Genomic DNA, 24,543 nt, shown 5'->3' on the forward strand with positions numbered 1-24,543 from the left:
CTAGAAGCCCTCCTCCTACTGATGCTGCCAGAACTACCCCGGAGTCTCCTGGGGAAGAAAATGCCCTATCATCTTCTCTAGACAGGCTATTCCCTGAACCTGGACGTCAGCCCTCCAACTTCCATCTGTCACCCCACTGCCCTGCCCCCAACTTGGTTAACTTTAATGTTTCCCAAAAAAAAGAAATTAGATTTGTTTCCAACATCTAGCAAAAGATTTTTATATTGAGAAATACCCAACTTTCTCATCTCCCTCTCTGTCTCTTGTGTTCTGTCTATTATTGAACATGTTATGTTATGTCTGTTACCCATGTGCTTGTTAGTCTGTCCTGTTGAGTTGAGAGCTTCTTCAAGTTGTGCCTTTTTTGGTTGTTGTTTCTATCCTCTCAACTAGCACAGAACCTATCAATTCTCAGTTGATATTTGTCAATTTTATTTTAATTGAATTGAGATCTGCAAATGCACAAAACTATGGATCTAATATGCTGGATCCAAAATTGAAACACTGTCCCATCACCTAGACTGGTGTAATGTCTATATTGAAGAATCAATAAGATGTAACAAATTGTGAGGACATATTTATATAGTTACACTGTTTTTTAACCAATCTATGCATTTTATATTTTACTTATTTTCAGAGGGCATACTATTTTTGTTTTTCTTGCCAGTTAAGTTATTCTTTTTATTATGCTATATAAAATATTTAATGGTATATAAGGCTTTCTTTATAAATTTTAGTTGCATAATATAAAAATTTCAATATAATGCTAATTTCTAAAGAAAAATTGAAATGTAATAGATAATACTAAATAGTAAGGATGAAAGCCATACAAAATGGGATAAAGTATAGAATAAATTTCCTATTTGTCTCAGCATATTTTCCATTCCACTTCTCCAGAGGGAGTCACTTAATCTGTTTCTTAAGATCCATGATATAATGTAATTGTGTTTAAATGTATGTATTTTATTCTGTAAAAAAAAAAACCATAAAATTTCAGAATAAAAACAATAAAACAAAAAACCAAAAAACACAGTCCCAAAGGTGAGTATTCGGAAGGGGTTCAGCATGTTGATTTTAGCCTGACTCTTCAGCGACCACTGTTCTTTTCTCATTTGGGACGTGGGAGTGTTATTTTACTTTACAGTGGAGGTGGGGCTCTTTCAAGCTTAAAAAGTATTCTTTTTAGAGCTTCTGAAGGTGTCTGGCTGACAGGCTGGCTGAGGTTTTATAATCAACCATTTATAATCATGAAATGTTCTAATTATAAAAAGTAATGTAGTCAGACATTCTAAATTATATTCCCATTCACTTTGCCAAGTACCTTTTCAAAACCTTTTTGCTCTGGCATCCTAATTTTTTTTTTTTTTGTAATTTTAATTTTGCAACACAGAAAACTGGGAATCTTAACTTCAGAAACAATAAAACTTAGAACAAATTTAAAGGTGTGAGTACAAGGGGTTCAAAATAAATCACAATTTAATACTCTGCCTCCCAAATCAAAACTTGATTTTCGTCTTTCCTAGAAAAAAACACTTTAGAACACCAGAGCCAGATGCCTGTCTGGATGAGGACAAAATAACAATGATAACCCAGCAGGCCTGCTTTACTTGCAAAATAGGTTTCTGTTCTTCCTACAAAGGCTCCTTCTCAAAACAGAGGCTAATGTGATCTAGGCCAGTGAATTTCGAAGCAAGTTTCACAGATTCTCTTTTAATTTTTTTTAATGATTATTTTTTTTCTTCTTTTGCCCACACCTGCAGCATGTGGAAGTTCCTGGGCTAGGGGTCAAATCAGAGCTGCAGTACAGGCCTACACCATAGTCATGGCAACAATGGATCCAAGCTGCTCCTGCAAACTGCAACGCAGCTTATAGCAACTCCAGATCCCTTACCTGCTGAGCGAGGCCAGGGATCCAACCCAAAACCCCATGGAGACTACGTTGGGTTCTTAAACAGCCGAACCGCAATGGGAACTCCATGTTTCACAGATTCTTGATGATACCTGAAGGTCCACCAGGAGGAGGACAGAGGGAGCTGGCAGAGTTCCTTGGCTCCAGCCCCAGCAGACTCTTACCTTTTAAATACCCTTCATTGTCCATAAAGTTTCATTTACAAAAGGAATTTGACTTCTATAAACATTGTAAAAAAAGACTGATCTAGTTTCCACAAATAATAAGAGAATGTACAATTGCTAAACAGGTTGTGTGAAGGAAAGCTGTATGGATCTAGACTCAGAGAACCTCTCCTTTGATTTTTGATTTTGCTCTTCCCATTAACTCTGAGGCCTTAAACAAGTTCCTTAACCTCTTTGGACCTTAGTTTTTCTCATGTTGGGTATTATGAAATTTTAAATTACTAACACTTTTAAGAAGTCATTTGTAAATTATAATATTCCATTGAAACAAGTGTTATTATTATTTTCCAGAGAGTGGGTTAATAAATCAATGAAACTCTAGAGGAACACACAAATACATCATTATTGATGAACTTTTTTTGAATGCCTATTATGATGGTTAATTTTATGTATCAACCAGACTGGACCATAGGGTACCCAGAGAGTTGGCCAACTTTATTCTATTGTTTCTGTGAATAATTTTTTTGGATGATATTAACATTTAATCAGTGACTTGAATAAAGCAGAGGGTCTTCCATAATGTGGGTGGGCCTCATTCAATCAGTTGAAGGCCTAAATAGAACAAAATTCTGACTTTTTTTTCTTCTGCCTGATTGTCTTTGGACTGAGACATCAGCTCTTCCTGGTTCAATAGCACCTCTGACCTTTGGACTAGAACTGGGATATTAAACTTTAAAGCCTTTATAATTATGTGAGTTCCTTATGATAGAGATATAGGTAGATGATAGATCGATAAATGATAGATAGATAGATGTCCTGTTGATTCTGTTTTTCTGTAAAATCCCAATTAATACAGCTGTTGAGGTGATCTTGAAATATATTCACAATTCTTTGACACTCTTGCCTCCAAAATGTGAAGTCTAGATCCCTTTTCTCTTGAATGTGGGCTGGATGCAGAGTTTGCTTCTAATGAATGAAATACATTGTAAGTGAGAATGTGTTGCAAGGTAACAAAAGACACTATGCCTTTCTTCTTTTCCTCTTTCTTCTTTTCCTCTGCTGACAATAGTTTTAGGGGGAAAACAGCCATGTTTTGAGAATATTCAAGGATCCTAATGAAGAAGTTCACATGATAAGGAACTGAGGCCTCCAGCCAACAGCCATGTGAACCATCTTGGAAGCTGGTTCTCCAGTCTCGGTCAAGCCTTCAGATGACTGAACCCCTGGTGGCCATTGTCACTGCAACTTTGTGAGAGATCCTGAGCCAGAATCATTCAACTCAGCTGTTCCCAGATTCCTGACCCAGCAAAAGTACATATGATAACAAATATTTATTGATTTTAAGCCATCATGTTTTACAGTAGTTTATCTTGCAGCAGCAGATAACTAAAGTGCCAAACTAAAGTGCCAGTGGTGAGTACATTGCCTTGCCTGAACTGTCCATTCCTAGGATCAGGATGGTGAATGGTTATTGAGAGAGACAGAGAGTCAGTAAGAGAAATTTTCATTCCATTTTCTAATTGTACTACGAGATGGGAGAGTGGCCAACATCCAGTAAGCCTGGATTAAAATTTGAAGTGCCCTTGTTGATCTGGGCACGAAGTCAAGACAACCCAAAAGAGGGTCAATGAGGGCAAGGACAGAGTAGTGGGCCTTGGAGGGAAAAGTAAACCTTTCATCAGCACAATGGGAAATCACTGGCTATGCAAAAGTGAATGAAGGTCAGGCTCCCTGTGTGCTTAAAATAGATGTTCAATACATATGCATTGATTGATGTTGGTTGATTTAGTTTGAATGCCAGACAGACTGTAACTCATCAGAGTTGCAACATAGCTTAACTAAATGTAAGTTGTGCCTGGAAAACTTGCAATTCAGCAGTGAGGACCAAAAGGAACCATTCAGCCTCTCACTGGGCAGCATTAGCAGTCCCACCTGCCACAGACCCCTGATTGCTGAGAGAAAGGGGATTCCCCATTGGTGGATGAGCAGTGCTTCAGGGGAGAAATAAGGAGAGTCTTCAATGGGAAAGACTTTGGCAGTGGAGCCTGACCAATTGCTCTCCAGTCAATGAGGACCTGGATCAATTTTTGCATAGGTAGATGAGTGATGTGTTTTGTGAAGGTGCTAAGCCAGACCTGCAGGCCACCAATCTATGAAATTGGTGGTGAGAGAGAAGAGGATAGGTGGGTGATGAGTGCAGGTTGGTAATGTAAGAGAAATTTGATAGAGTAGTCAGACATAATTCACAAAGATATGGATTATTTTCTCTCTCTCTTTTTTTTTTGTTTGTTTTTTCTAGGGCTGCACCCGCAGCATATGGCATACGGAGGTTCCCAGGCTAGGGGTCTAATCGGAGCTGTAGCTACCAGACTACACCAGAGCCACAGCAACGCAGGATCAAAGCCGCATCTGCAACCTACACCACAGCTCATGGCAAGGCTGGATCCTTAACCCACTGAGCAAGGCTTGGGATCAAACACGCAACCTCATGGTTCCTAGTCAGATTCGTTAACCACTGAGCCACAACAGGAGCTCTGGATTATATTCCTTATTATTATGCTCAATGAAAATTTTGCCATGTTTAGGATTCAACAGAATAAATCCAGGCGTGGTTTATGTTTTCAATCATGTTAGATTGCTTTTTTTCTGTTTTAAAGATTAAGGCCTTATGGGAAGTATTGAGGGGTGCACTATGATTAAGATCCCCCTATGTTTTAGTTTCCCAGGGAGAATCTCTATTTACACATCATGTCCTTAATTTGTGACACTTTTCCTCAAAGGAATTCTGATTCAGACAATTGGTTATACAGCAACCACTTCTAGTTTTAATGGAGAGGTGGTGCAGTGGAGTGGGTAGAAATACAAACTCTAGCACAAACCACCTTGAGGGGAAAATCCCAATTCTGCCACTTATTAGTCGTGTGGCCTTGCATAAATTGCTCAACATCCCTGTACTGTGATTACTATAAAGTGAGGATAATAATAACATCTCTTCATGTAGTTGGGGTGAGGATTAAATGGTTATTATGCACAAAACTCTGCAAACAGTGTCTGACATATGAAAGCTCTAAAACAGCTTTAGGTTTAGTTAATACTATATCTTCACAAAACTCTTGCAATGAAGTCGCTATTAAGGTCCTTTGTTAATGAGGACACTGAATTTCCAAGAGATTGAGAAATTTGTTTTTTAGGCACACTAGCTAGAACATAATAGGATTTTGGTTTTGACTCTGATCTCAAAGCTAGCACTTGTAGAGTATGCTACAATGCCTGCTAGCCTCAAAGCTTCTTTATCCCATTTCTTTATTTTGTAGAATAAGTCGTTACAAAGTAATATGCCTGAATTCTCAGTCTCATTCAATTCTATACCAGCTCTGGCCAGAGTAGAGTTTTTTGTGGGATTTGGGGGGAGAGGGAGGGCTGGTTCTATCATGTCACCCAACCCAACCTGGCAACAAAGCCAATCTACTGACACTGGGTTGTAGTGAAGGAAAGTACAGCACTTATTGCATAGTTAAGCAAGGAGAATGGGCATCTTATGCTCACAAGATGCTAATTCCCCTGTGGCTTTCAGCGAAGGGTTTTTAAAAGCAACCTTGGGGGTTAGAGTTGTAGGGCACCCAATCACCTAAAGGACATTCTTCTAATTGATTGATGATGAGGAAACAGGGTGGTGTTTTGGGAGTTAACATTATCAACTTCTGTTTCCAACTGGTCTGGAGTCTATGTTTTTGTGGTTAGCATGGAGTTAACTTCTTCCACCTTGAAGGGGTTTTAGTATGTATTAAATGACTCAAGGATATGGCTCAGGATATGATCTATAGCCCTTAAGAGAAACTAAAGGTCCATGAATTGGTTTTAGACTAAACTATTATTTTGTTTGAATATTTTCCTTTGTTTCTATATTTTTTTGCTCTTGTTATTAAATGTGCTCTTTGGAAATCCAGATGGCCTATGAGGCTAAAGCTTTTTACAAACAAGAGGATGAGGATACTGGAGTGAGTACCTGAGAAAACCTCATAGATTCCTATTCAGTTTCAATCATTAGGATCAATAGGTGTCTTGCTCCTATGTCAGGGTCCCAGAGGATGAGGCCAGGCCAGTGGCACACCCTCTTTTATACTGGTTTTCCTTAACTATGTTAGCCAAAGAAATTGAGAGTCTATGCTCATTCCCATTATAGAGATTAAAAGTAATATCCTTGGGGAATCTTGGGAGGCTTGCTAAAATAGCCTCTCAGAGTCTCCATATCATGAGAAGGGCAAAAAGAAGGATTATTATGTTCACCAAGAGCAGAATAGACATGCTGCAAAGAGCCGGCACATCTTGGCTGTCCAAGCTAGCAGACCAAACCTTTGCCTGTGCGGTCCACAGTGGTCAAACCTGAAAGGAAAGTCATGAGTGTGGTCACTCATGTCTGAGTGAATACCAAGTAGAATGGTGACCCACCAGGACCCAGACACTGCCCCTCCCTGTTAGTCCTTCTCACTGCAAGAGTATCTTCAACTCTTAGATGATACTCTATCCAAAGGACAGAGATTAGGTATTTGGCACTAGTGGAATCCAGTATTTCTCCATATTTTTAGTAAAAATTCATCTTGGTTTTGGAAAAATATAATTCCATTGCCAACACACTTAAGTTTTAGACTTAGGCTTTATAGATTTGTAACTGCTATGCCATCTTGGGGGGACAGTCTGATTCCAGTTCTCCCAATTCCATTCTTTGCTGACTTTTTTCTCTTTGTGAAGCTTGATCATGTGAGTTGAGCTTTTTGAGATCTCAAACCCTTGCTTAAATCCCATATCCCCATCTCTAAGATGAGAGTAATAATACATATCAGGGTCATTGTGAGGTTTAGAGGTAATTTATATAATATGCTCGTCTTATAGGGTTCAAATGCCATAAATGCCCAAATGGTACTCCTATCACTACTACTGCTATTGCTGAGTAGGAATGCATACTAAAGATAGCAATAACAAACATAAGAGTGACCACCAGATTGGTTCTAATAGCGTGATCATTGAAATCAGCAGACTGGTATATCCTACTGCCTCAATAGGCACATTATCAATATTAAATTATCGAAGCTGTCAAGGTTAATGTATGTTTCTAGGACACGATGTTAATATCAATATCCAGGACATACAATGTCTTCTCCACAATGCTCTTTCTTTCCCTTATGTGAAAAGAACCCCCCCTGTTCTTCCCTGCAAGGGCGTGTCTCTCTCTTATAGACAAGCATGCAGAGAACATTTTACCTTTTTAAATAGCACATTTCCATATCTATCAAGGAAATGAAAGCTTTTCAAGAAAATGCCTGTGAAAAGTCTAAGATTATGAAAAGAATAACTATTGAGGAAAAGGGAAACAAAGTGTTTAACCTTTTTCTTGAAAAGTTAAAAGCGGTACTTCACAAAAACTGCAACCTCCAATTTTATTCAAGAGCTAAAGAAGCCAGCAATCCCCAAGGCTCCCAGGTTTAATTTCCATTGCAGAGAAGGCCTCTCACATCAGAATTAATCAGGCTTCATTTCCACCATCCAATTTCCCTTCAGGAATCCTATGGTATAAACCTCGAAGGTAAACACAAATATTCATCTACTCACCTGTTTTGAGGAGCCAGGCATTCAGGGACGTAAATCATTGGCAATGACGGGTATGTACTGATCTGGATGCAATTCATCTTCCCCATCTAACTGCACAGAGTTCCCTCCAGCCTTCCCTCATGTGCACAAGAGAAAAGCCTTTACTGCACGACATCAGGACAAATGAATGGACGTTGATGATTTTTTCCTGCTTATAAGCAGACGGGACAACTCTTGATTTTGCTTCTTTTTTTAAGAGAAGGAAACAATCCGATGTATGAAATAACAGAGAGCATTTCCTGGGTATCCAGCTTTGTTACTTCCACAAACTTTCTTTCGCTGATGTTCTAGAGTTATAAGAATACTGCTTCTGGGAGTTCCCTTTATGGCGCAGCAGAAACAAATCTGACAAGTATCCATGAGGATGTGGGTTTGATCCCTGGCCTCACTCAGTGAGTCGGGGATCTGGCATTGCCTTGAGCTGTGGTCTAAGTTGCAGATGCAGCTCCCACAGTGCTCTGGCTGTGGTATGGCATAGGCTGGCAGCTGCAACTTTAAATTCTACCCCTAGCCTGGGAACTTTCATGTGCCATGGGTGCAGCCCTCAAAAGACAAAAAAAAAAAAAGAGAGAAGAAAAGAAAAAGAAAACTGCCTCTGAGATTATTATTTTCTGCTAACAAGTTGACCATATGTAAGCCTTCCTTCTTTGGTTCACTCTTTGGGGATGGAAGTTTCAAGGACCCTCAAAAGTGAGTAAATATTGGCCCCAGCTCCGGAATGCTGTGTGTTTAATGAACAGGGTGCTTATTTTTGTGTGTAGGGATGGATGTGGCATAGCATATCCACAGTGGCTCAGATGCAGTCTACCTATGTGCTTTTATTTCCAGAGCTTGCAGTTGTACACAGCAGGGATGAAAGATGCGGATTCCCAGAGCGGTTTTTGCAGTGATAGATGACCAGTCTGCTTATCCCTTCTCTGTTTCTTGCAATTTCACCCCTTAGTAAATGCTGGCAGCTGTTCCAGTTCAACAAGTGGACAAAGTTCAGGGTAGCACTCATTTTCAAATCCCTCTTTTAGGGGACATGGTAGGAAACCAGAAAGGATGAAGTGTGGCTTTGGAATTTTCTTTCCCCGTGATAATTAGCATTCTCTTCAAACACATTGGTCTCCGGGGGATTTGGTCTATGCTTGGTTTGACTCCAAACTATATATATGCAGGTATTAGAGGCAGAGAAGCTCAAAGGAGTTTGGGATGTGCTTTCAGAGCATAATAAGTAGCTTAACTATCTTACTTACAACATGCTTACTTAGTCCTAAAGGATTCAAGAGGTTTTGCCATCAAAGTTTGCTTTATTTCCAATTTGATTGTCTGGGCAGTACATTCCTTGCAATGACTCATGTTTAGTTTCTTTTGATGTACAGGTGACAATAATGTCGCTTGTCTTTTCCTTCATGGATTGTGACACATTCAAGGAGGAAAGTGTCACAATTGGTTCATTGCTGGGGTCCAGGGTAGGAAGAAAGCACCTCAATCAGCTAGAGAACTTACATCTGACTTGGGTAGTATTAGATAACAGGACTCCAGACCTGCACTGATATTGGTTTTCTGGATGTTGCTATTTCCGGCTGCTAAGACTACAAAAATCCTAGAGACGGTCATCTGGCCCAGCCAGCAGAGAGATTTGTGGAACAAGCTGACATGGGTAGAGACCAACAAACACATCTCAAGTGTGTCTATCTAAAATGAAACTGCTGGAGAACATGTTTTCATCCTCAAATGTCCTTTACTAAGAAAGCATTGTTTTCTATGGCTTTTTACCACGTGTACTAACACCCCCAGAACTTCTCTTCAACTATGGCCTTGAAATTGCCAGTACATTTGCTTGCCTCCAACTAAACGCTAAGCTCCCTGAGGGTGAAGACTAAGTTTTATTCACAGGACACAGCAGCCCAACATTCCAATAGGAGTGGGCATCTGAAAGGTAGTTGTTGAATTAATGAGGTAGTTGTGTTAAAATTTGACACTTAAATCCTGTTGCCATTTTCTAGCTTATTAAAATTATCAACAATAATAGCCTTCCGTGATCTATGATGTGTGTGACACTGTGCGAAGCTTTTTGTCTATCATTTGTTTAAATCCACCCAACTCTACAGATGTTTGGATCAAAAGTGGTCAAACGAATGAGGATTTAGGATCTGAGAAATCTGAGTTCAAACTTGTGCTCTGCCCCTTGTTAGTACTTTGAGTTTAGTCAATCTATGTGAGGCTCTGCTCTTCACTTGCAAACATGGGTTAGTAATAACTTTCTCAAAGAATGCCGTGAATAACATCTACCTTTGCCTAGCATGTAGCTTGCACCCTTGGGTTGGAATTCCTATGGTTCGTTACATTCTTTGAGTCAATGAATATTAAAAATAATTTATCAGTTCAAAACAGAAAAGGAAAATATTTTCTTTTAGTTCATCAATCTCTTATTCTCATGTTTCTCCATACATCCACCCATTCCTTCTAATATGGGTATAATTTAACAGCTCCATTAAGCCTATTAGATAAAACTTTTCATTGTTTACTCTCTAATATCTTTTTTTCTAATGAGTGATCACTTTCTTTTAATAGAAACTCTTCTGATTGTTCTTGTTGGCCATTCAACCTGAGATCCTTTGCCAGTATTTTGATGCTTCCTTATTTTTCACTAGCCTATAAAATAATTTGTTTGGATAAACTTTTGTAAGTGATCCTAACATTATTGCAACAGATCCCAACATCACGTATTTCCAACACTGACTATCCTACTCTGAACAGGAAAAGATGTGCAGTGGATCCATCAGAGCAGGTGCCAGCTGTAAACAACTGGCAGCATATCATGGGACCAATCCAGTTGTGCATACACACCTGGTACATTCATATGTCTGTGTACCATCTGAGGATCAGCCTGGTGGCCAGTCACCTCTTTGCCTTCCCTCTGGCCTATTATAAATGTGCAGAATTCATTAACAAACTGCGACCAGCCCCACTCAGATATTTTCTCAGTGGGATTTGCTGACTACTATTATGTAATAGTTCAAGTCTCTTCTGCTAAGAACCAGTTTCTCAACAGGAATCTAGAAAAGCCCATGATACTGTGATATATATAAACAATGGAATATTAGCCATAAAAAGAATGAAATGATGCCATTTGCAGCAACATGGATGGACCTAGAGATTATCATGCTGAATGAAGTAGGTCAGATGAAGAAAAAGATCGTAAAATACTTATATATGGAATATGATACAAATGAATTTATTAACAAAACAGAAATAGAGTCACAGACATAGAAAAGAAATTTATAGTTAACAAAGGAGAAAATGGGGGAGGAATTAGTTGGGAATTTTGAATTAACATTTATATACCACTACTTATAAAATAAACAGGATAAACAAGGACCTACTATATAGCAAAGGAGGCTATATTTAATAACTTGTAATAACCTATAATGGAAAAGAATCTGAAAAATATATATAGTCTTTCATCATGGGCTTTGACAAATTCAAGGAGGAAAGTATCACATTTGGTTCATTGTTGGAGTCCGGTGTAAGGAAGTTTTATATAAAACCGAATCACTTAGCTCTGCACATGAAACTAACACAACATAGAAAATCAACTATAGTTTTAAAAAATCAGCAAAAAGCCCCCACATTCACCATAAAGATACTACAACTATTTCACTAAAAGTACAGGTTTCTTGCCTTTAAAAATGTTTGTTGGTGCTGTCCATGTAGTTTAACTAATATGAGCAACTAATAAATAAAGCAACATTTGGTCCAGACATTTGAGTCAACATTGCCTTATGGACAAATTTTAATTATTAGTGAGACTCAAGGAAGGTTGCATTGAACGTTCAGAAATGACAGGACTGTGGCCTCAAAAAGGATGAAGGAAGGGTTCCAACTGTGGCACAGTGGGTTAAGAATCCAACTGCAGCTGCTTGGGTCACTGCAGAGGTATGGGTATGATCCCTGGCCTGGCACAGCGGGTTTAAAAATCTGGTGTTACTGCACCTGCGGCCCAAGCCACAGACCTAAGGGTCTGAGACTCTGCCCTGCTTGCAAGTTAACAAATTAGCCTCTATAACGTCATAGATTCTGGCCCACTGGAAGTTAAGAAGTTAGCCTGCGATAGCTTCATAGATGTTGGCCCACTGGTTTCTCATGCTCCCCAATTTTCACAGGGCAACAGAGCTGGATATAGATAAGTGCTGTGCTGGAGATATTTGGGTTTTGTGCCTCACTGAGGAACCCCAAGCTTAGGAAACGCCAATCTTTTATAATGAACCACAAACAAATCTGTTTAACCTTTGCTCCAGAAAGAGACACTGTATTTATTATGCTGAATAGCAAACAAATCCACCTTCTTTGTTGGAGGAAGACAGTACTTAATTTCCCATAGTGGTTCCCTATAAAATTATTTTTGAAAAGCTAGACCAGTACAGACCTTGTCAGTGCATCTACTTGTAAAATGTGCAGAAAGGTGAGAAATCCTTGGGAGAGTCTCTCCCAGCATGTGAAAGCCCAAGAATATTTGGCTGTGAACTAACACTGGAAAGAGGATTTGAACTTTTCCCTCTACCATCCATCCACTTGGTGTCTTTTCTCTCTTTTTAGCTAATGTCCTCATAATTTTTTTTTTTTTCTGGAAAGACTCAGTAATAAGGGTACTTCTGATAGAAACACCTCTAAGATGCCAATTAACATGGCATGGCTGAGACTATTCAAGTCGTTGTTTCTCCTGCCAAGTTTGTGCATTTGAACTTTAAAGGTTTTGTTCTCATGGTCTATGGTACAGGGGAAAATGACAAAACCAGCTAAATCCTCTATGAGCAACAGAGAAGCAAAAGTAAAAGCTTGTTGCTGAGCCAATTTGATCTCCTTTTCCTTGTTTTCCAAGTTTTGCTTACGCATAGCTATTAGAGAAATCTGTAGAAGAAAGAAAATGAGACTAAGTAGATACAAAAGCTGGAATAACATCAATGGGTTAAAAGAGAACTGAATTGTATCAATGTAAAATGTATTTAGAGAGAACTTCAAAGAATCAAGTAGAGAAAAGGTCAGGGTATGATATTTCTAAGAAACCAGAAGTGAGCCACTGATGTGTCTTAATTACATTTCTATTTGTGAAGCATTTCTCACTACTTCTTAATTATTTGTTTTTCTCTTAGAAACTTGGCTTTTTTATTTCAGCAAACTTTATATCATACTGTTGTCTCAAATGAAAAATCTATTCATTTTAAATGTAGGCTTTGGCATAGTAGCTCATGTTTTAGATTAGAAATATATTCATTGGAAATGCAGGCTTTGGCACAAGAGCTCATTATATTTGAGTAATGTCAAATGTTGACCTGAAATAGAAAAAAAATCTTGGGGTGACCAGTTAAATTTAAGGAACTGCTTTTTTTTAACTCTTGAATTTGATAATCGCTACAAAAACAAATAAAATTCTACCTATGTAGCTAGAAACCTTTAACATCCAAGTTAAAATACATTAAAAGGCATAGTTTTAACATTATCTTTGGGAGTTATTTTGAAAATACACACAAATTGATATTTTTATATCTTTGGGAGTTATTTTGAAAATACACACAAATTGATATTTTTATTTTCAAAATATATTAAGATAGAGAGAAAGTATAGTGAGTAAGGACCTGCATCACAGCTCATGGCAATGCTGGATTCTTAACCCACTGAACGAGGCCAGGGATTGAGCCCACATCCTCGTGGATACTAGTTGACTTCTCAACCCACTGAACCACAATGGGAACCCCCAACTCTCTACTTTTTTTTTTCCATCATCAATGAACTTTTTTTTAATAATGATTTGTATTTTTTTCCATTATAGCTGGTTTACAGTGTTCTGTCAGTTTTCTACTGTACCGCAAGGTGACCCGTTCACATGGACATGTATACATTCTTTTTTCTCACATTATCATGCTCCATCATAAGTGTCTAGATAAATAGTTCCCAGTGCTATACAGCAGGATATCATTGCTTATCCATTCCAAAGGCAATAGTTTGCATCTATTAACCCCAACTCTCTACTTTTAACCTCACAAAATTTTAGCACAAGAGAAAAAAGAGCAAGAATCCCTTTGTTCTTTACTCTCTTAAATTTCAGTTATATGACATGCAGATAGCATATTGACAATTAAAAAAAACAGTTTCATATCTTTTAATTTAGAATATATACTTCTTTTTTTAAGGTACTCCTAAATGACAATCAAAGTACCTCACATTGAATAAACCACTTTGCAATGTTGTGTCAAAGCATGTTTGTGGCACATCTAAATGACCTTCAAATTCTATTTTCAGGGACCAGGACAGAAGCGCTTCAAAAATGAGAGCAGTTTCAAAAATTAGTGGGTTCAACTTGCTGGGTTACTAAAGGAAATAGTTAACGTGTAAATAATAATTATTCATTGCAAATTGTACACAAGAAAACTATAACTTCAAAGGACAAAGAGCTTAGGAACGCATCAGAGGAGTAGACAACAAAATGATTCTTTTCTAATTAGGAGAAAGGACAATCATAGAGTTAAGAATGGCACCTAGATGGCAAATAGGATCTTGATGGATTTCTGTTCCTGTCATGGTTTAAAAGCAAGAAAGACATGGATTCCTGAAAACACCCACAACTAGGCAAAGGTTCAGGGAAGACCATTATACCTCATCTTAGAATTAAAAATATTCGTGAAATTTCCCATTGTGGCTCAGCACGTTAAGAATCTGACATAATTTCTATGAGAATGTGAGTTCAACCCCTGGCCTTGCTCAGTGGGCTAAGGATCCAGTGTTGCTGCAAGCTGCCAAGTACGTTGCAGATACACCTCAGATCCTGTGGAGTGGGCCTGCAACTGCAGCAGCAGCTCTGATTCAACCCCTGGCCTGGGAATTTCCATATGCTGCAGGTGCAATGGTAAAATAAAAGAAAAAAAATATGTGTATATTTATATATGTATTTATGAATAAGATTCTCAAATTGGAGAGGAAAGACTTTGGAGATCTTGACACCTTTCTCACACTGTGAGAAATAGCCTAGGAATCTGACGCCAAGCTCTCAAGACAAATTCAGGAAGCCTAGGAAGATTCCACTACACCTTAGAGGACTCCAGGATTTCTCAAACATTAAAGTCAGTTTGAGTCACCTGAGGATTTTTTTTAATGGAGATCTTAATTCGGTTGTCCTAGGGTGGGGTCCAAGATGCTGTATTTCTGATAAGCTCCAAGGAGATGTCAAAGGTGTTGGTTCAAGGAGTAACTTTCAGTAAATAGATTTTAGCAATGACTTAAAACAAGAAAAACTGGGGGAGTTCCCGTCGTGGCGCAGTGGTTAACGAATCCAACTAGGAATCATGAGGTTGCGGGTTCAGTCCCTGCCCTTGCTCAGTGGGTTAATGATCCGGCGTTGCCGTGAGCTGTGGTGTAGGTTGCAGACGCGGCTCGGATCCCACGTTGCTGTGGTTCTGGTGTAGGCCAGTAGATACAGCTCCGATTAGACCCCTAGCCTGGGAACCTCCATATGCCGCGGGAGCGGCCCGAGAAATAGCAAAAAGACAAAAAAAAAAAAAAAAAAAGAAAAACTGGGGAGTTCCCTGGTGGTCTAGATGTTTAAACGTTGGAACTTTCACCTCTGTGGCCTGGGTTCAACCTCTGGTCTGGGAAATAAGATCCTGTATCAAGCCACTGCAGACTGTAGCCAAAAAATAAAAACAAAAAACAAAAAAGACAAGCAAAGTTGATCAGTTGTTGTTCTGATGTTTTATCAATGTTTATAGATTTTTGTAATTATATATGTAAGTTTTTATATGTACATTCTATAACGTGTCATTATCTTATCATTACATACACATACAGATGTATATTTTTTCAGTGCCAATCCTTCAGCAGCTATGATTTGTATACAGAAAAGAGCTCCCAGCCTATTTTTTCATTTTAATTATTAACCTTAATTTTAACCTTAACCTTAATATTAACCTTAATTTTTCTTAATTTTAATGAAGTTCAACTTATCATTTATATAGCTTTATGGCTTGAGCTTTTGGTGTCTTACCTAAATAATTTTTTTCTTTTTCTATTATTAAAATAATATAATAATAAAAGCAAAACAATAAAAGCTAGGCCCCCATCTCTAAATACCACCACAGTGGGAGTTAGGGCATTAACATATAAATATTGGAGGGAAATAAACCTATCATCCTAAGTATAGTCCATTTAGTCCTTAAAAAACATTTCAACTTTTGCTGAAAATCAAAAGATCTGAGATGTACAGCTCTATTCCTGGGCTCTATTTTGTTCTATTAATCTATATATTTATCATTATTTCAATCATATAGAATTTGTTACAATAATTTTTTTTTTCCCCACTGTACAGCAAGGGGGTCAGGTTATCCTTACATGTATACATTACAATTACAGTTTTTCCCCCACCCTTTCTTCTGTTGCAACATGAGTATCTAGACATAGTTCTCAATGCTATTCAGCAGGATCTCCTTGTAAATCTATTCTAAGTTGTGTCTGATAAGCCCAAGCTCCCGATCCCTCCCACTCCCTCCCCCTCCCATCAGGCAGCCACAAGTCTCTTCTCCAAGTCCATGATTTTCTTTTCTGAGGAGATGTTCATTTGTGCTGGATATTAGATTCCAGTTATAAGTGATATCATATGGTATTTGTCTTTGTCTTTCTGGCTCATTTCACTCAGGATGAGATTCTCTAGTTCCATCCATGTTGCTGCAAATGGCATGATGTCATTCTTTTTTTATGGCTGAGTAGTATTCCATTGTGTATATATACCACATCTTCCAGGGCTTAATCTCTAGAATATATAAACAACTGATACAACCCAACAGCAAAAAAGCCAATCAATCAATGGAAAAATGGGCAAAAGACCTGAAGAGACATTTCTCCAAAGAAGATATACAGATGTCCAATAAACACATGAAAAAATGCTCAACATAGCTGATTATAAGAGAAATGCAAATCAAAACTACCATGAGATACCACCTCACACCAGTAAGAATGGCCATCATTAATAAATCGACAAATAACAAGTGCTGGAGGGGCTGTGGAGAAAAGGGAACCCTCCTGCACTGTTGGTGGGAATGTAAACTGGTACAGCCACTATGGAGAACAGTTTGGAGATACCTTAGAAATCTATACATAGAACTTCCATATGACCCCGCAATCCCACTCTTGGGCATCTATCCGGACAAAACTCTACTTAAAAGAGACACGTGCACCCGCATGTTCATTGCAGCACTATTCACAATAGCCAAGACATGGAAACAACCCAAATGTCCATCGACAGATGTTACAATAATTTTATGGTAAGTCTTAAAATCAGGTACTGTTAGTCTTCCAATTTTGTTTTTCTTTTTAAAGATGGTTTAGATTACTCTAGATCATTTGTATTGACATAAATTTACTTTTAGCTTGCCGATTTCTATAAGAATCTGTGCCGTTTTTTTCTGAGTATTGGGACTATAGATCAATTTGACTCCAATGAACTCTTCATATAATTTACATTTCCTTGAAGACTAATGATGTTGGCTATCTCTTAATTGTTTAATATAGCTTCTTTTCTGTTGTGAGAGGTTTAATTTAGTCTAGATTTAAGACTTTTGAAAGATATATATTTTGAATACATTTTCCCAACTTCTGGCATACTTGAAGACCTTAACAATTTCCTTGAAAGAACTAAATTTTAATTTGGATATATTCCCAAACATAGTGTTTTAAAATCATCCATATACTTTGCTTTACATTTAAGAAAGTTCAAAGTCATGAAAATATTTTCTTTGTATTTTACAAGAAGATGAATAACTTTACCATTTTACCATTTAGTTTCAAGCCTATTTCTATTTGGGTTGATTTTTATGTATAACACGTGGTAAGGGTCAAGGAATTTTTTTCTGTGTAGAATATAGCTATCCATTTGTTATCCTGATTTTTTAAGGTCATGCTTTACTAAATGAATTATCTTGGCACAATCAATTGATCTATACGTGTTCATATTTACTTTGAGATTCTCTATTTGGATTTAAGGTTGGATTAACATTTAAACAAGTAATCAAAGTAATTCATCATGGTAACAGTAGAAGAGAAGGAAACATATGATCATCTCAATGGTTTCAGGAATATCATTAATCAAACCATTTGTGAAATAACACCCATTTGTGATATAACCCTCAGCAAATTAGAAATAGCTAAATCTATTAAAGGGTATATTAAAATGTACAGATAACATTATACCTAATGGTGAAAGATAATAATTTCCCCTTAAAATGAGAAACAAAACCAAAATTTTCCACTTTTATCATCATCATTGGTCTACAAGTTCTAGACTTGTAATAAGGTAAGAAAAAGAAATAAAAGTCATCTAGACTGGACAAGGAGAAGTAAAATTGCCTTCATTTTTATTCGACATGCTCATCTATGTAGAAAATCCAGTTGCATCTACAAAAATGCTATTAGAACTAATGAATATGCTCAGCAAGTTTTCAGAATACAAGATTTATGTATCAAAATCAATAATATTTCTATGTACAAGCAATAGATAATCTGGTATTTTTTAAAATGTCCTTTGTGAAGCAAGAAAAAAGAAATAGAGATAAACTTATAGGTGTGAAAGACCTGTAATCTGAAAACTACAAGCCATTGTTGATAAAAATTTTTAAAATAAGTATATATGTGGAGAAATACATTGTATTTATTGGTCAGAATACTCAATATTGTTAACATGTCAGTTCTCCCCAAGTTGACTTACAAATTTAATAAAACACTACTAAAATTTTAGTGGTCTTTTTCAATAGATTTTAAAAACCAATTGTAAAATTAATATTGAAATGTACAGGACAAAGAAAGCAACATTGAAAGAGAACAAAACATTAGGACTAATGGTACATGATTTTATTAATTACTATACAGTTATAGTAATCAATAAAGTCTAGTGTTTATGTCAACAAAGACAAATAGATCGAAATGACAAAAGGGAGAGTCTTGAAATACAGCTGCGTATATGTAATCATTGATTTTTGGCAGAAGTTCAAAGGCAATTCAATGGACTAAAGTATTCTTTTCAACAAACAGAGCTGGAAGAATTGAACATCTATATGCAAAAGTTAACCTTCATATATAACTCACTCTATATAAAATATAACTCAAAATTTGTTATAGACCTAAATGTAAATCTTCGAACTGTAAAATTTTAGGAGAAACAAAGGAGAAAATCTTGTAATCTTGTATTAAATAAGATTTTTCTAGATACAATTCCCAAAACATGATGCAGTATAGAATAAATTGATAAATGGGACATCATCAAAATTGAAAGTTGTATTTTTGAAAAAAAATGTTAAAAGAACAAAAAAACAGGCAGCAGGCCTTGGGGAACTATTTGAAAATCACCTATATGATAAATTATTTGCATAAATAACTCTCAAAACTCAATAATAAGAAAACAAACAGCTCAATAAAAATGGGCATAAGATTTGATGGAGGCAGAACTGGGGATGGGGTTAGGTCATGATTAAAGAGGCCATTTCTTTCTTTTTTTTCCTCATTTTCTCTGCCCCTTGAGCTAGTGGATTTTTCTTTTCTTGAAAAATCAGAGTCATTTATTGGAGTAGCCAGATTTTAAAAATAAATAAAACCTTCTTCCTGTCCCTTTGTTTTCCCCTTCCCCTATCAGTCTGGTAACAGAAAGAAACCATATCAGTAACATCAAGTTTTCAGGTTCCTGTTCAGCAAGAGACTTGACATTTTAGATAAGCAATTGTAGTTTTTTAGTGACTTTTTTTTTTTTTTCTTTTTAGGGCCACAACCATGTCATATGGAAATTCCCAGGCTAAGGGTTGAATCAGAGCTGCAGCTGCCTGCCTACACCACAGCCACAGCAACACAGGATCCAAGCCACATCTCATGGCAACACTGGATCCTCAACCCACTAAGTGGGGCCAGGGATCAAACCTGCATCCTTATGGATACTAGTTGGATTCATTACTACTGAGCCGCAATGGGAGCTTCCTGTTTTTTGTGACCTTTGGATAATGTGCAGTTTTTGTAAATGTAAATTTCTTTTGTTCTGTATTTTTAGGACTAATTCTCATAATTAATAAGATTTTTTAAAAGAAAATGAAGTCTAGAGAGAAAAAAAAAATCCTGTTTTTGCCATGTGATGTTCCACAGTGTAGCTGTAGAAAAGAGCTTGTCAGTTAAACCACATTTTATTTTATTTTATTTTTATTTGTTTATATATATATTTTTTCTACTGCACAGCATGGTGACCCAGTTACACATACATGTATACATTCTTTTTTCTCACATTATGCGTTCCATCATAATTGACTAGAGTTCCCAGGCTACACAGCAGGATCCCATTGTTAATCCATCCCAAAGGCAACATTCTGCATCTATTTACCCCATGCTCCCAATCCCTCCCACTGCCTCTCCTTCCCCCTTGGCAACCACAAGTCTATTGTCCAAGTCCATGATTTTCTTTTCTGTGGAAAGATTCCTTTGTGCCATATATTAGATTCAAGATATAAGCGATATCATATGGTATTTGTCTTTCTTTTTCTGACTTACTTCACTCAGAATGAGAGTCTCTAGTTCCATTCATGTTGCTGCAAATGGCATTATTTTGTTCTTTTTGATGTCTGAGTAGTATTCCATTGTGTATATATACCACATCTTCCTGATCCAATCATCTATCAGTGGACATTTGGGTTGATTCCATGTCTTGGCTATTGTGAATAGTGCTGCAATGAACATGTGGGTGTGTGGCTCTTTTTAAGTAGAATTTTGTCCGGATATATGCCCAAGAGTGGGATTGTTGGGTCATATCATAGTTCTATGTATCATTTTCTTAAGGTACCTCCATAGTGTTCTCCATAGTGGCTATACTAGCTTACATTCCACATTTTAAAAAGACAAAAAAGAATCCATCCAGTAAGAGACACAGATGACAAACAAATAATATGAAAATATTTTCAATATTACTAGTTATTAGGAAAAAAAATAAAACCATAATGAAATACCAGCTCATCTCTGTTAGAATGGGTAAAAGATAAAAGTAAAAACATACGCTGAACCTATAGTGTTGGTGAGGTTGTGAAGCAGCCAGAACTTCCATACAGAGTTTCTGGGAATGGAAAGGTATAACTGCTTTGAAAAAAAGCTCAGAAGTTTCTTTAAAGTTGAACATTCTCCAATTGGACCCGTCCATTCCACTCTTTGGTATTTACCCAGAAGAAATGATAGCGTATGTCCATATGAAGATATGAACGTAAAACATTCATTGTGTAATAGGGAAGAACTAATCTGAGCCTATGTTGGATCGATTTCATGTACTTTAATCTTTGTGTTCTATTGCATTTGCTACCAGTTCATTAATTACTATAAGGATGTTGCCTAGAGCATAATGTATACATAATGACCCATTTCTGGAAACCCTACCTCACATGCCCGAAGGTTAAATTAAAACACCTTTGTTTTAGTTCACAGGAAATATCCCACCCAGGCCTACCTGTGAATGGTTACGAGCAAGAAGAGATTAACCCCCTCTGGATTCAGGCCAGAACCAGGTACAACAAATTATTCCCTCTTTTACTTTACTTCCTTACCTCCTCTTTTCTCTATAAAAGAAACTAGCATCCAAACCCAGCCAAGAGGGTTCTTTGGGACACTAATCTGCCATCATCTCCATTTGCTGGCTTTCCAAATAGAGTTGCTATTCCTTGCCCCAACAACTCTTCTCTGGAAGGACGGGCCTGTCCTGCAGGTAGCAGTAGGAGCTTGGTGTCTGTAACAATAGTACATAACAATAGTATCTTTGCATGTACTCACTAAAAACTGGAAATCAACTATCCATGAACAGGGGAATGGATTACCTAATTGTAGCATATTGACTTTATGAAATACTACGCAGGCATAAAAAAGCAATGAACTATAGTTTGCCTTCCAGTTCAGTGACTGAAAAACCCAGGGATAAGGAGGTCCAGTTGTATTCATTACAGTATAACATTTATATAAGAGACTTGAGCAGCTCAAGGATTTTGATGTCTGAGGGGGCTCTTGGAACCAATCCCCCAGCATAACAAGAAACAACTTCATGGATATATAACAAAACAACAATGAATCCTGCCTGGAAGTATTATGCCATGTAAAAGAACTATAAAACAGTACTCTATGTGAGAATCCATTTATATAAACTTATAAATGCAAGCTTATTATTATTGACAATGATCTATTGAATGGATTAGAGAGGTGGCAGTGAAGAGGGGCTTGAGGAAAGGGTTATGAGAGGCATGAGGAAATTTTGGAGGGTGATGGAGATGTCAAGTTTCCTGACTGCCCATGGTGGTTTCATAGGTGTACACGTGTTTAAAACTTACCAGTTGTTCACATTCAATATGCACATCATCTATCAATTATATCTCAGGAAAGCCATTAAAAATAAAACAAAAACGAAGGGCCTGAAATGATAACAAATCACATTATCCCCCACCATGTGTCTTATTGTGAACTTTACCACTTCAGTTATGAAGAGCCAAATCTCTAAGGTAATATACCATTTGCATTAAACAATGGAGGCAGAGGGAATAAACCCTGCCCTTAAGAAATTTATAGTCTATTAGGGAACATTCAATTTACATTTACAATTTTGGAATGCATTTCTAGAATCAAAAACTGCTTAAAACCAGAAGGGATGCAGGTTTTAATGGTAATCAGATGAGTTCAGATTTTTCTGAGGCAGCTTCTAAGAGTGAGTTTTCCTCTTATAGCAAAACTTCTTTACCTGCAGACTCTTAGGTCGCAACTAAATATAGCACACCAAGTAACTTGCCACAGCATTTGGGTGGGAATTTGGCAAACACTTTGAACTGACATCCAAGGATCTTTTTTTGCACCTCTGTACATACTTGTTCTTCCCCGTGCACACATCTATGTAATTCTTTATATTTAAATGTAAGAGTATGGAGGGTGGTCACTGTTATTCTTAAAATGGATTGTATTTTTCCTAAATGAGTCATAATTTTATTGTGTTGAAGTACAGTATTTCATTGGCTCATTTATTCCTTTAAAAACTAAAAATCAGAATGTTTTAGATTTAAGTCTAACAATAATAACACTAATATTTATTGAGTACTTTGTATATACCAACCATTTCTTACGTATTGTTTCTCAACTGAGCCTTATGTCATTTTTTTTTCTTAGTTGTTAAGGATTGGCATAATTTTTTTTGTCTTTATTTAAGATCAGTGTTTTATTGCAAACTTCACAGGCAAATGTATTCTTTGTCCATAGAAAGAATGAAAGAATTAATGTTTTATGAAAAGTTATTGTGATATAAGGGTGAATTCTTAAAACCCAGCGAGACAGATTTGAATCCATGATTCCCCAGAACATAATCCGAAGGCTAAATGTGTAAAGATTGCTTATCCTTACACATCAACATGTATGGGATTATTCTACACTGAGTATGTAAATTCATTTGCATAAGACCTATCAGATTCAGAATAAACACTTTCAAAATGCATTAGGGTTAACACAGCAGAGAATTTGGTACTCAATAGAGATGAACAGTATCAAAGTGCTTGTTAACTGCCTCTTCATTTAGGAAGCACTGCTGCACGTGTTACTTGGATACTTTTTGGCATAGTAAATCTATTTCTATGGTTCAACCGTAATGCAACCAGAAAGACAAGATGCTCTACTCTGAATTTAAGAAAACATGTGGGTGTGAGGCTGGGTTTTGATGATCCATTCAACCTGGAATTTAGCCTAGACATGATTCACTAAAACTTAGATTGAAAAGAAACAAAACAAACCTCATCCTCCACAGCCTTGTGTTAAGTTTTGCTTTAGAAACAGATGGCAAAGTGGAAAAGCTGGTTGGAAATTGATTGAATTTGAAAAATCAAATGTGGAAAAATCAAGTAATTCAAACAGTCCGATAGATTGTTTGGGGGTTTTGAGACTATTCTTCACAACATACCCTCAAGACTATTTTGTCCTATGTAATCAGGAGCAATAGGAGATGATGATGATGAAGCTGATGATGATTATATCTTTATCCTTTCCCTTGAGAAAATTTTATTTTCTAGTCTAAAAGTCTTCTCTCAAAAATATCTCCAGAAACAAACATACATTTTACCATCTCTTAACTTCGTGATTTGCATGCTACTTGAAAATTTTTGTCTTTAATGTGCATGCCTTACAAAATTTGTAGGGAGTTATCATGTCTGTCAACCTTAATCACTGCTTAGCCAAACTTCTTTGAGAGGGGTTTTGAAATGAAACCTATTTGTGTAATTTTTGTCTTTGCTGAATTCTTTTAAACTTTCATTTCTAGATTTTATATTCGGGGACCGTCTATCTCTTGTCATACACAGTTTTCTGGGCATCTTCCAATTCAATTTGAGAGAAATGTGTGACTTTTGGGGTAAGAGAGATATGCAGTAAGGCCAAGAGATATACTTTGGAAACCATCAAAGCAGTTTAAAAAATAAAATAAAAAATAAATAAAAAATAAATAATGTATGTTGATGCTAACTCCAAACCAGGGAGTATTTGCGTTCTTGAGTGGCCAGAATGACATATTAAAACTGATTTCTCTCTTTTCCTCGGCCATATTGAATAATGTGCATTGCTAAACCAGTCTACATAATCCTCGTGTTGACTTTGTTTCTGTTGAGTGGAAAAGCAGCATGTAGACCCCTTAAAAAGATGCATGTCCATACAGAGGCAATAGATAAGGCTAGACTTCTCCTCAGTCATTCATGGCCCTGCCAAGTTCTCTTGAAGAAATGGTGATAGAGGAAAGAGCTAATGAAGAGATCTCCAAAGTGGAGATGA

General features: G+C 37.0%; 1 long non-coding RNA gene across 1 annotated transcript in view; it reads left to right on the forward strand.

Annotated features, from left to right (window-relative positions):
* The window catches only part of LOC146398603 (uncharacterized), a 264,288-nt gene extending 240,071 nt beyond the window's left edge, over window positions 1–24,217 (forward strand). Inside the window, exons 7-8 of the long non-coding RNA XR_014819597.1 lie at window positions 3,143–3,384; window positions 21,183–24,217. This is a non-coding gene — a long non-coding RNA (uncharacterized LOC146398603). The remainder of the gene's footprint in view (window positions 1–3,142; window positions 3,385–21,182) is intronic.
* The last annotated feature ends 326 nt before the right edge of the window (window positions 24,218–24,543 follow it).

This window comes from Sus scrofa, chromosome 11 (assembly GCF_054392235.1).
Source record: "Sus scrofa isolate SSC_HxYL_T2T_F1_AM1 chromosome 11, Sscrofa_HxYL_maternal_Yorkshire_Landrace_v2.0, whole genome shotgun sequence".
In the NCBI taxonomy this organism is placed as follows: domain Eukaryota; kingdom Metazoa; phylum Chordata; class Mammalia; order Artiodactyla; family Suidae; genus Sus; species Sus scrofa.